This window comes from Castor canadensis, chromosome 4, assembly GCF_047511655.1.
Source record: "Castor canadensis chromosome 4, mCasCan1.hap1v2, whole genome shotgun sequence".
Classification (NCBI taxonomy): domain Eukaryota; kingdom Metazoa; phylum Chordata; class Mammalia; order Rodentia; family Castoridae; genus Castor; species Castor canadensis.
Genome location: NC_133389.1, coordinates 148,296,024 through 148,308,695, shown reverse-complemented (window position 1 = coordinate 148,308,695; position 12,672 = coordinate 148,296,024). Strand labels below are relative to the sequence as shown.

The 12,672-nt window shown below is 36.9% G+C and overlaps 1 protein-coding gene and 1 long non-coding RNA gene across 4 annotated transcripts in view; both read right to left on the bottom strand.

Annotated features, from left to right (window-relative positions):
- The window catches only part of Plcl1 (phospholipase C like 1 (inactive)), a 330,442-nt gene that overhangs the window by 163,769 nt on the left and 154,001 nt on the right, over positions 1–12,672 (bottom strand). The window lies entirely within an intron of this gene.
- The window catches only part of LOC109690265 (uncharacterized), a 50,320-nt gene that overhangs the window by 10,130 nt on the left and 27,518 nt on the right, over positions 1–12,672 (bottom strand). For all 3 annotated transcript variants that reach the window (XR_012447319.1, XR_012447321.1, XR_012447320.1), the window contains exon 2: positions 1,220–12,672. This exon is cut by the window's right edge and continues 24,028 nt beyond it. This is a non-coding gene — a long non-coding RNA (uncharacterized lncRNA). The remainder of the gene's footprint in view (positions 1–1,219) is intronic.

Below are 12,672 nucleotides of genomic sequence, written 5' to 3'. Positions count from 1 at the left end.
GGAAAACAAGAGTGAAATCAACAGAGCCCCTGTATTTAATAAGCTCACAACTCACTGCAGCACTGTATTATAAAAGATACTATGATCCATGCATAATTTTTAAAAAGTAAAGATATGTTACTCCAGAGGCACCTGCACATCCATGTTTATTGCGGCACTATTCACAATAGCCAAGTTATGGAAACAGCCAAGATGTCCCAGCACTGACGAATGGATTAAGAAAATGTGGTATCTATACACAATGGAATTTTATGAAGCCATGAAGAAGAACGAAATGTTATCATTCGCTGGTAAATGGATGGAATTGGAGAACATCATTCTGAGTGAGGTTAGCCTGGCTCAAAAGACCAAAAATCGTATGTTCTCCCTCATATGTGGACATTAGATCAAGGGCAAACACAACAAGGGGATTGGACTATGAGCACATGATAAAAGCGAGAGCACACAAGGGAGGGGTGAGGATAGGTAAGACACCTAAAAAACTAGCTAGCATTTGTTGCCCTTAACGCAGAGAAACTAAAGCAGATACCTTAAAGCAACTGAGGCCAATAGGAAAAGGGGACCAGGAACTAGAGAAAAGGTTAGATCAAAAAGAATTAACCTAGAAGGTAACACCCACACACAGGAAATCAATGTGAGTCAATGCCCTGTATAGCTATCCTTATCTCAACCAGCAAAACCCCTTGTTCCTTCCTATTATTGCTTATACTCTCTCTACAACAAAATTAGAGATAAGGGCAAAATAGTTTCTGCTGGGTATTGAGGGGGGGAGCGGGAGGGGGTGGAGTGGGTGGTAAGGGAGGGGGTGGGGGCAGGGGGGAGAAATGAACCAAGCCTTGTATGCACATATGAATAATAAAAGAAAAATGAAAAAAAAAAAAAAAAAGTAAAGATAAACAGGTCAAATCAATTTAACCCAATACATCAAAAATACTATCATTTCAACATATGTTGAATATTCAAAATTAATAATGAGTTTTTTATATACTCTTTGTCATACTAAGTCTTCAAAATCCAGTGCGTATTTTTACACATTTAGACCAGCCATACTTCCTTCAATGGCTCAAGAGACACATATAATTGGGGCTATCATACTGGAAAGCATAGGTGTAATGTATCTGTTAGAATAGTTTAGGCTTTTCTGTGTGCAGAGAATCCCCAAATTAGTAAGTTAAAGCTTCAAAACCATATTTCTTAACCACTAGTGGTGGTGGCTCACCTTTGTAATCCAGTTACTCAGAAGGCAGAGATCAGCAGAATTGTGGTTTAAAGCCTTCCTGAGCAAAAAGTTAGCCAGCTCTCATCTCAACAAACAACTTGGCATGATGGCTCATGCCTCCAATCCCAGCAATGCAGATAGCATAGATAGTAGAACTGTGGTCAAACACTAGCCCTGGAAAAAAGTGCAAAGCCCTATCTTAAAAAATGTTCTTTACTGGACATTTGGAGATGTGCTAACTATATCCGGAAGTATTTCCAGCTCTCAGCTTTCTGGGCAGGTGATAAGACTGCACTTCTTGCTACCTTTGGCTACATGATTTGCTTTGACTAATGAAATATTTGCTGTACACCACCAAAGATTACCGTAAGTATTAAGCAAACATCAAACATCATGAGTCAAGCAATGTGAAAAACAAGAAGGGAGATAAAGAGACAAAGATAGAACTATAACACAGGGTGATGATAAAAGCTCTCACAGAACAGATAAAAGAAGTTCAAGGGAGGGCAAAGCTACTTCTGGCAGCCATGAATAATACTTCCCTGAACGAGCTTGTTTAGAGGACAAACCCACCTAATTAACTAGAGGCTATCCTTGAGAAACCACGTACCTCATCTCTATTATACAGTACAAATTTCCAATGTTTGCATCCTATAAAGAGGTATTGTACAAGACATACCAGACTCACATGTGCACTGTGAGGGTAGTTCTGTGTAAATTGTGCTTTTAAACCATTCACTTTGAGTTTATAAAACAGCCTTCTCTGAGCTAGCCATAATATTATACAGATCATTCTAAGATCTTAGAAAAGGGATGGGGGAGTAGTCTTCAGTGACTAACACACTTACTATCTTCTGAAAACTTCTAGTAGTACAAGAAATGCTATGAAAGATCAATGTCAAGAACACTTTCGATTTCCTAAGAAGTATCCTATGTTGTTATTGAGAAACTTTCTCTTTTCCTTTTGTAGGCTTCACTGGACATTTGGAGATCTGCTAGCTACATCGGGACATATTTTATATATTATACAATTTTGAGATTATTAGATTATTAGACCAAGGAATATAGAACTAGCAGATATCACCTTCCCAAGAATACTTCATGAAAACCAGAGGCCAAACTCTCATCACATATCTGTACGAGTGGGTGGGTTCAGTAAAATAAACTTCAGAGAAAGACAATTCACACCTTATAAAATATCTACTGATTTGTCATTCACTACATAAGACACATCCCATCCTATCAGTCATCAATGGGGGAATATCCTATAGTAATTCTCATCAAATATGAGATAATCCCCTAAATCATATGCTCAACAAGAAACCCAATGGTCATTGATTCTCCAACAACCCTGGAAATGTCAGGGTCATGAATGTATAATCCACAAAGAAACAATAATTTTTTGAAGACTGTTCACTGATCCACTGTGTTATAAAAGATGCATCTTATTCTGACAATCATTTATCATCAACAAAACCTTGTCCCCAAATTGTTTCCATAGAAAAACCAAATGTTAGGTAACTGTTCACTAAATCCTTTATATAAATGTCAATAAATATTGTTCTTTAAAAATGTAGTAGACACTAAGATTCTCAAATTACTTAACATAATTGTCAATAATGTCATAAGAATTATAGATTATTACCATAAAAAGAGCTTAACATCTTTGATTATGTCTTATATCTCAAACACAGTCACATGATAAGAACATAAAGAATGTGAGAATTAGAGGACCATGCAAAACCCATTTCTCTTCAGCCTTCCATTAATTTTGACAGTGGCATAAAGGGTCATTGATTAGAGCTGATCCTTTGCAGGTTTTAAAAGGGTAAAAGATACAGTTCTCTGTCTTTAGCTCTGCAAAAAAAAAAAAAAAAGATACATCCCCATGCAAAGATAAGTTAAAAGCAGAGAGAGCACTTTAGGTTAAGGTGGTCAAAAGACTTCTCAGAGTGGGCAGAAGATAAGCTGACTCAAAGGATTTCAACAGCCAAGAACAAAGCCAAGCATTCTAGGAATGCTGATGAATGGATGGACAAGATATGATGTATCATACAATAGAATATTATTTGACAATAAAAGGAAATGAAGTACCAATACATGCTACAATATGGATAAGCCTTCAAAACATTATGCTAGGTGACCTAATCCAGTCATAACAGACCATTTGTATGGCTCCATTTATCTGAAATGTCAAGAATATGTAAATCTTTACAAAAAAGTAGATTAGTGGCTGTGGATGGAGGGGAGAAGTGGAATGACTGCTAATTGGTAAGGGGTTGGGGAGGTTAATGAGAAGGTTTTAAAATTGATTGATACTGATTGTACAACTCTGTGAGTATACTAAAAATATCATTAATAGTACACATTAACTAGGTAAGAAATGTGGTTATATGAACTATATTCAATAAAACCATCCTTCAAAAAAATGCTAGATACATTTGGTGGGATCTAAAACAGACCATTCTGACCATATAAAATAATATTAATAGTGGAGAAATGGAGGCTAAAATTGGAAAGCTAAGTTAGTACAATGGTGTGCTAGAAGCCCTTCCAAGTAAAGAGAATGAATTTGAACTGCATTCAGTACCCTCAAATGACAACTAGTCTTGTTACTGTTACTTTATAGGGGTCTTTAATAATTCTGTGTGATGCATTCATCTTGCTGGTACCTCTGGATTGACTTCTCAGAGCCTGCCTACACAATTTCTGAGTTTTTTGTGATCACTTGGATTTAGTGATTCCCAAGGTCAAAGTTCCATCCAACTTAATATAATTTACTTCTGAAGATTAAAAAAATAACAGAAGACCAGCTTGATTTTTGGATCCAAAAGAAGTAGAAAATGATTTCAGAACCTTGAAATCCTAAAACATAATGTTTTGCACAAAAGCAAAGACTACATAGGTAAATTTGACTTGTAAATTATCTTAAGGTAATAGAATATCAATGGACATTGTATTCTCACTTACTAGTGAGGTTTAATTAAGCTCAGTAAAGGCCGTTTCACCAGAAGCAACTCAGCCAAATATGCACCACCAGTAGGAATTTGTCAGAGAATAACAGTCTGTGAGAGTGTCTTACCAGAACGAGAGAGAAACCAAGTCACTAAAGATTTTCACCTCACCCCTGTTAGAATAGCCATCATTAGCAACACCACGAACAACAGGTGTTGGCGAGGATGCGGGGGAAAAAGGAACCCTCTTACACTGTTGGTGGGAATGTAAACTAGTACAACCACTCTGGAAAAAAATTTGGAGGCTACTTAAAAAGCTAAACATTAATCTACCATTTGATCCAGCAATACCACTCTTGGGGATATACCCAAAAGACTGTGACACAGGTTACTCCAGAGGCACCTGCACACCCATGTTTATTGTGCCACTATTCACAATAGCCAAGTTATGGAAACAGCCAAGATGCCCCACCAATGACAAATGGATTAAGAAAATGTGGTATCTATACACAATGGAATTTTATGCAGCCATGAAGAAGAACGAAATGTTATCATTCGCTGGTAAATGGATGGAATTGGAGAACATCATTCTGAGTGAGGTTAGTCTGGCCCAAAAGACCAAAAATCACATGTTCTCCCTCATATGTGGACATCAGATCAAGGGCAAACACAACAAGGGGATTGGACTTTGAACACATGATAAAAGTGAGAGCACACAAGGGAGATATGAGGATAGGTTAGACACCTAAATAATGAGCTAGCATTTGTTGCCCTTAACGCAGAGAAACTAAAGCAGATACCTTAAAAGCAACTGAGGCCAATAGGAAAAGGGGACCAGGAACTAGAGAAAAGGTTAGATCAAAAAGAATTAACCTAGAAGGTAACACACACGCACAGGAAATTAATGTGAGTCAATGCCCTGTACAGCTATCCTTATCTCAACCAGCAAAAACACTTATTCCTTTCTATTATTGCTTATACTCTCTCTTCAACAAAATTAGAGATAAGGCAAAATAGTTTCTGCCAGATATTTAGGGGGTGGGGGGGAGAGGGAGGGAGCGGAGTGGGTGGTAAGGGAGGCGGTGGGGAAAGGGGGGGAAAATGACCCAAGCCTTGTATGCACATATGAATAATAAAACAATAAAAAAAAGGAAACACACAAAAAAAAACTTTTCTAGCTTTAATGGATCAAGCCTTCAAGTTACATGAGAAAGCATATATCTCCTTCCACACTTCTCTTTCAAAAAAAATAATTAAAAGACCATATTACTGGTAGAGAAGTCAGCATTTAAATTACACTGATATTTTATTAATATTAAATAAAAAATAAAGCAAAAGAGAAGATGTAATTTTTTCCTCCTGGTTCTTCCATTTATTTCCATTTCATTTAGGACCAAGAGGGAGATAAAATTTTTCTGGCCAACTTTTTAACTATGAAAGAGATCATGGATACACATATAAGTCACAGGAGCATCACTAAAGAAAACTCCAAAGTAAAAAAATGTAAAGGGAAAAGCAGTGCTCCTACTCTTGAACAGACAGTTCCAGTTTTAAGTGGTCAGATTTAAGGGTATTTTCTAATAATACCCCAGTTACTTCTAAATTTAAGACATTATTAATAGTGAACAGAAAAGGAATGAAACCTTTGTCATAGTGTGGAGATTCTCCCACAGAGTAGAAAAGCCAGTTTGTGTGAGGCTGCAGGGATAAATTCTCTCTTGGGTTCTGCAATGTCAGCACCTGTTCCACTCCCTGCCCCTCTCATCTCTGAACTAGAGTGGCAATCTGGCTTCTACGATTTGGTTCTGTCCCAGACTCTGATGGTCCTCAACTTCTAGGGTTGGTCTAAGAAATAGTTAACGTAAGTCAGCACACAATAATGGGTGGCCCAGAAGAACTCTGAGTTAAAAAAAAAAAAAAAACTAACGAGAGATTTAAAAACCACTATAGATAATCTACCTGTGGTTAGCCAGGGATCACACAGATAAGCCATTAACATTTTACTCTACTTCAGATGTCCCAAAGTGCAGTGGTGATGCTGGGCATCTGCCCTCTGTTCAGGGGGGCACTGGGTGGTTGGTCTCTCCACTGACACCCTAAATGGTCCATTGAATATGTATCCCTTTTCCTTAGTATTTATACATATTTAAAGGAAAAGTGAGAACAACAATGAAGATAAAGGGGTTTAAACAAAATCTGCACACTATCCTGAGGATATAGTATATTTTACAATTAATTTTTCTCTCATTAAAAAAAAAATTTTACTAACTCCTCATGCCATATAAATGCCAAGGACAATTTGACCACTTCCATTACTCAAATACAAATTATTCATGATCCTAATTAGAATACTACTTCAAACAGAAAAGGCTTTCCTCTATTTATTTTTCTAAAACACAATATACTTCTTGTTACTTTCTACCTTTTACCTGAGTTGAAGAGGCAGGAAATGTCTCAGTCTTTGCTCCAAGTGAAAGCACTATTATCACCTATACCTGTAGATCAGAAATAATCCCGAGGTCTAAAGTTTCATTTCCAAAACTGTCTCTTACATAGAGCCTATTATCTGATTGGAGGAAAAAGATGTTAACTGCAATGGCCCTAGGAACTAAGCTTATTTTGTCTCTGAGGCAAGTAAGAGTACAGTTTCTAATAGAATGGCATAAGGAATCTTCCAAGAGCTAGTCAATAATTTACTAAAATTACTCCAAAAGACAGCATAGGAAACATAAAATTTTTGCTAAGAATAATATTTTTCCTGTGATTTCAAATAAAAGGCATATAAAAAGAAACTATTTGGTGGATTTAAAAATAAGAAAGCTACAAATATATTCAAGAGGAAAATGATAACCCTAATATGTTCAAAATTAATAGAGAAAATGTTCTAAGAATGGAAAATCTAGAGGCAAGCATATACCTCCCAAGCAGAAATCTAACATTCGACATTAAAACCTATGATTGTCTTCATATAGTCTATCCACATGAATCCAAATACAAAAAAGAAAACTTTTCACATAAAAGTCAATATTCAAATTCAAATATCCACTCAAGGAATAGCAAAAACATTCTTGTTGGACTGGAATACAGCAGCTACTTCAACCTAACACATTTATGACTATTATAAACTATTATTGATTGAGATTATTAAACAGTAACCAAATGCTGAGTTCCAAAATAAAATTTGGAAGCATTCCAGAATTCTTCTAACATTGTAGAGCCTACAGAGCATAAATTTATAATTAAATACTGTTTGCCAAAAAGCTGACAGAGATTTTAACATTCCTGAATTACTTTTATGAAGGATGACTTCTAGAGAAACCATAATAATGCTATACACATCTGAAATACATTTTTAAACACAGAAAAGTAGGGCATGTTTGCAAACCATATGCCTGACAGAATTAATTTTCAAGGTCCTGAAGGTGATGTATATAAATTTTGTCAAAAAAAAAAGAACCACAGCATGTTAATATGAAAAAAAGGTTATGGCTGCACCAGCCACATTGAGCAGTTAGGAAAGCAAATCTTGGTTCTCTACACCTCTCCATCACTGTGCCCTTTTTCCTATCCTATTTTCAGATATACAAGGGCCTTCGGTTTCATCTCCTCAATTCCCCCACCAAAATCTATTTTAGATTAGAGCAATATGGCTCTAATATCACCACCTTGTTCCTGTGTCAATTTAGGCCATGTGTTGTTACTCTCAATCTCTGCTATATGAACTCTCTTTCCCATTATGAAATAAAAAGCTTTGCCCTGGTTGGAGTAATTCCAGTACTCGGGCAGCAACTGGGGAAGTAATGAGGCTGTAAAATGAAACCTTACTATTATTAAACAACTTCCCTTTCTGTTTTGCCTATAGTAACTCTCATTTGAAAATGCTTTGTGAACTAATTTAACTCAATGCAAAATTAGCAGATTCTACTCTTACATCAATCAATATTCCTCCACCTTTTTATCTGGTGACCCCACTTAGTGACTCTAAAGAACCTAGTTCACACCTTCTACCATTTTCCTACCAAAGTATGCAGGTATATAAAAGCATCCTTTTTATTAATTCAAAAGGGAGGTAGTGATCTGAGGAGCCCAGAGACTACAACTCTGGGAAAGGTGATTGATAAATCTCATGCATGCAATGAAGAAAGAGCTCTACATTCATTTTGTTTCAGAAATCCTAGTTCTTCCTTAGTGTTTTGTGTACATGTATCATCCTCCCCACAGTGCCAGGGATCTAACTGAGGGCTTTAAACATGCTAGGCAAGAACTCTACCACTTAGCTCCCTTTGTCATTTTTAAGGAGGAAGATGGAGTAAAAAACTCAAGTGCCAGCAAGGTGCCAGTGGCTCATGCCTGTAATCCTAGCTACTCAGGAGGTAGAAATCAGGAGGATTGCAGTTTGAAGCCAGCCTGGGCAAATAGTTCATGAGACTCTATCTAAAAAATAACTAACACACACACAAAAAAAGGGCTTGTGGAGTGGCTCAAGGTTTAGGCCCTAAGTTCAAGCCCTAGCACAAAAATAAAAAAACACTCAAGTGCCTGCAGGGACTCAGAAGCTCAGAGATAAATGTAATAGACCAAGTGCGTGACATGTAATGGGGAATTATGAAACTGAAAACCCCTCCTACAGGTGGCCTCTGTGACTCAGCTACTCTGCAGCCATACTATGTTGCCAGGTCATCAATTTGTTTCAAGAAATCAGGAATGCAGATTTTTATGTAGAATTTACTAGCAACTATAAGCAATTCAAATTTTAGAAAATACTAAGTGGGACAACTCTAGTTTAGTGAGGCAAACTAAAGCCATGAATTGTCAGAGTGTGTCTCATCAATCACCTATTTAGTGCCTTTATTTTATAATTATGGTTACCTGACCCAATCCCTCCTGTTATTCTCACTGATAGGATATTATTTGTGAGACCCAGAGGGATTGAGTGATGTAATGGGTAATTTTGTGTCAATTTAAAGGGTATTTTTGGATGAGGTTAACATTTAAATTGGTGAACTTTGGGTAAAGCACATTGTACTCCACATGCTGATATCATCCAATCAGCTGAAATCCTGAATAGAACAGAAAGACCAGCTTCCTATGTAAGAGGAAATTCTCAGAAGACTACTTTCCAGTATCTGTGTACCACTGGCTTTCCTGGGACTCCAGCCTGCCAGCCCATACTGCAAAGTTTAGACTCACCAGTCTCCATAATATCATGTGAGCCAATTCCTAATAATAAGTATTTTTCTAAATATATTTACACACATCTTACTAGTCCTGTTTCCCTATAGAACCTGGACTAATACAAGTAATTAGCCAAAGCCACATAGCTAGTTTAGGTAAAAAAAGCAGTCTTTCTCTAGAGTATGTTCCAATGTTCTGTACTGGAATGGTAATCCTGGTGAAGTAGGAGATAACATTACGAAGTTGTCTCTGTGTTTACAGTCATTATAAAAACCTGAGGCAACACATACAAGACAAAGATTCTCTGAGTGCACTTGTAGGACTACAGAGTCACGTGGCTGCTTCTTTATATGCAGATTCCTGGCCTACCTCCAGAGCTACTGAATTCAGCTTTCTAAGATTGAGGCCTAAGAATCTACAGTTTGGAAGCTCCTCAAGATGATTTTCATGCACACCAAAGTCTGGGAAAACAAGAGTAATTAAGAGTCAACATAGACTAGCGGTTAAGATAGATTCTAAAGCCAAATTGCCTGGGTTTTTCGCACAACTCTGCTACCTACTACCCACGTGAGTGGCCTTGGGCAAGTTACTTAGTGGCTGTGCTTCAGAGTAGACCGTACTTCACACTCGCATCTCAGAACGTAAGGGTGTAAACACTTACGCACAATTAACATCCAATGAACAGTAGCTACTATTACTAAACTCTCCTGTCACAATCACGCTAACTCACACTTACTGTGGTGTTCACACTAGCATTTTAAGATCTTGAACGCTGTGGTTAGATGCTGTGTGTTTCATTACACACAAATTCTCTGAAATTCGGTAATGTGTATAATCTCTACGGTAACTTTCCAGAGATTCTGAACACCACAGTACTAACTATGCTATTTAACAGAGCAGTTGCTGAATATGGTATCATGTATGTGAATAAATACTGAGCGAGGTTTTCTTAAGAAATCTACTGATCATCCTCTCTCTCTACTTCTATTAGGGTTGTGGCTATATTTTATTTATATTTTAGTTCTCCAGACCCTTGTTTAGACAGCCTCCATAAAAGACATTCAAATATAAATATTTGTTGAATTAAAATTGTCACACTAACATAATGGTTTTAATACAACATTAATTCAGTAACAAATTCCCATAATAATATCTAAATTGAGGTCATAAAATAGTCATAAAAGGAATCTTGAAATAGTATGGATATAAGAAATATTTAAGTCTCTCCATCCCCCCAAAAAAGTCTCACTCATTTTTCAACCTTTTATTCTACCAGTCTTTTATCACTAGCTAATAAATTGAAACTGTAGAAAAAAAAGAGGTTAGCAGACAAATAGAGTCATATAAGAGAAAACTGAGAAGGGCCAAAAATGTGGTATTCTTCCTGATCACTTCAAACTGGATATTAACTTGAAATTTATTTGTGTTTGAGAAGATAAAAAAGCAGTGTTTTAACAGAGTGGATCTGCTTTAGGACAACATAAAAAATATTTTGCAGATCTTATATGATATAATTAAAAACTTGAAGGTGAAAATAAGAATAATGGAGACTAAGACATCACAGAATTTGACTTGGAACACATGGAATACAGCGAAGAAATGGGTAAAATAAGCCTTTTGCCATTAAAAAGTAGCAGTCTTCTATTTATAGCTTGAAGGGGCTGTCCAGAAGAGATTATCCTGGATGCCAACAGGCTAAAGAACAAAGAGTGCTCCCTGTAGAAGAGACAATCTAGGACTGTGTGAGAGGATCAGCAACTGCGTCTAGACCCAGAGCAAAAATACCAATGGTTATAGCCTAACCACCTAAGGACAGACAAACACATCTTTATGTGCCCACTATCACATAAAACCCACCAACTATATGTTGGCAAGAGTTTTCTAGATCAAAGAGAGAAGAAAGAATAAAAAACTGCAAAAGAAGAGGTTTTACTAAAAACCTTCACCCACTAGTCCATTCATCTAGCAATCAATCATACAGGCCAACCCTGTGCAAAGCACTTTTCAAGGGTGGGGGGCAAAAAGACATAGCCTTGCCCTGAAAGTTATTATCTAGTAAAAGAATGCATCATAAATCACATATGCACAAGAAACAATAGCACAAATGAACAATTTTAAAATGCTTTAAGTGAGTTTCAGTTTTCAAGCAGAATTAAAAGATATTCCTAACAGAAATTAGTTGGAAAGAATAAACACAGTTGATATTTTAAGAAAGCCTAAAAAGTTCAGCTTGACTTGACTGTAAGACGGAAAGAGAGAAACATATAAAGAAGTGTCCCAAACAAATGCCCGTGAAGAGAACAGAAAATGACCAAGGAAAGTAAGTAGGACTAGGCTAGACACAGGAGCTCAAGTCTAATCCCAGCTACTCAGGAGGTGGAGATCTGAAGGGTCCCAGATTGAGGCCAGCCCAGTAAAAATGTCAGCAAGACCCCATCTCAACAAATAAGCCAAGCATGTTGGCATGCAGCTGTGGTCCCAGCTACACAGGAAGCATAGGAGGATCAAATTTTGTGTGTGTGTGTGTGTGTATGTGTGTGTGTGTGTGTGTATCTCCTCCAGCTGCTATGACAAAGCATAAGTCTTTTCCACTGACATGGGCTTAAGCTATGTAGTGAGTATTACAAAGTCACATTTAGAAAAGAGTAAGAAAAGCTAGGTAACTTCTACAAAAATCCAGAACAGTGACAATAAATGCCTAAACTAGGTAATGGGCATAGGAGTGGGAAAAAGCAAATTCAAGGTAGTGACACCTGTTCCTAAAATGCGAAATATTCTGATAAAAAGTTCCATTTACACTGTCTACAAAATGAATATATATCATGCTTATTGCAAGTAGAAAATGTTTCTAATTCCAGATGGTAATTCTCCACATACCATTCCCATATATTTCCACATGCATTCTTAAAACATTTCTCAAATGTTTCCTCTCAAAGAGAAATTTTATTTTAGTATTTTTTAGCCTCTAAATTAAAATAAATCATCCTTATCATGGATCATTACTTCCTGGGCTCTGTCAAAGGTTCTTCCATAACTGCCATGTAGAGAGGACAGACCAAAGATGGTTAGAAATGGAGCACATGAAGAATGCCAAACAGTTCCCGCTGTTAATGAGCTTAAACATGGAATTCATCAAAGTCGGTAGCAAGGTCCTCCTTGCTGAATATAAGCACACTTCAGCAACACCACCTCTAAAACTATTATTCTGATGCCACCATATTATTATAAATTACCACACAGATCGTGACACCCACAAGACTAACATGAAAGAAAACACAGATGCTGAAACACGACAGAGATTAAAATCTCTCCTCATCATTTTGA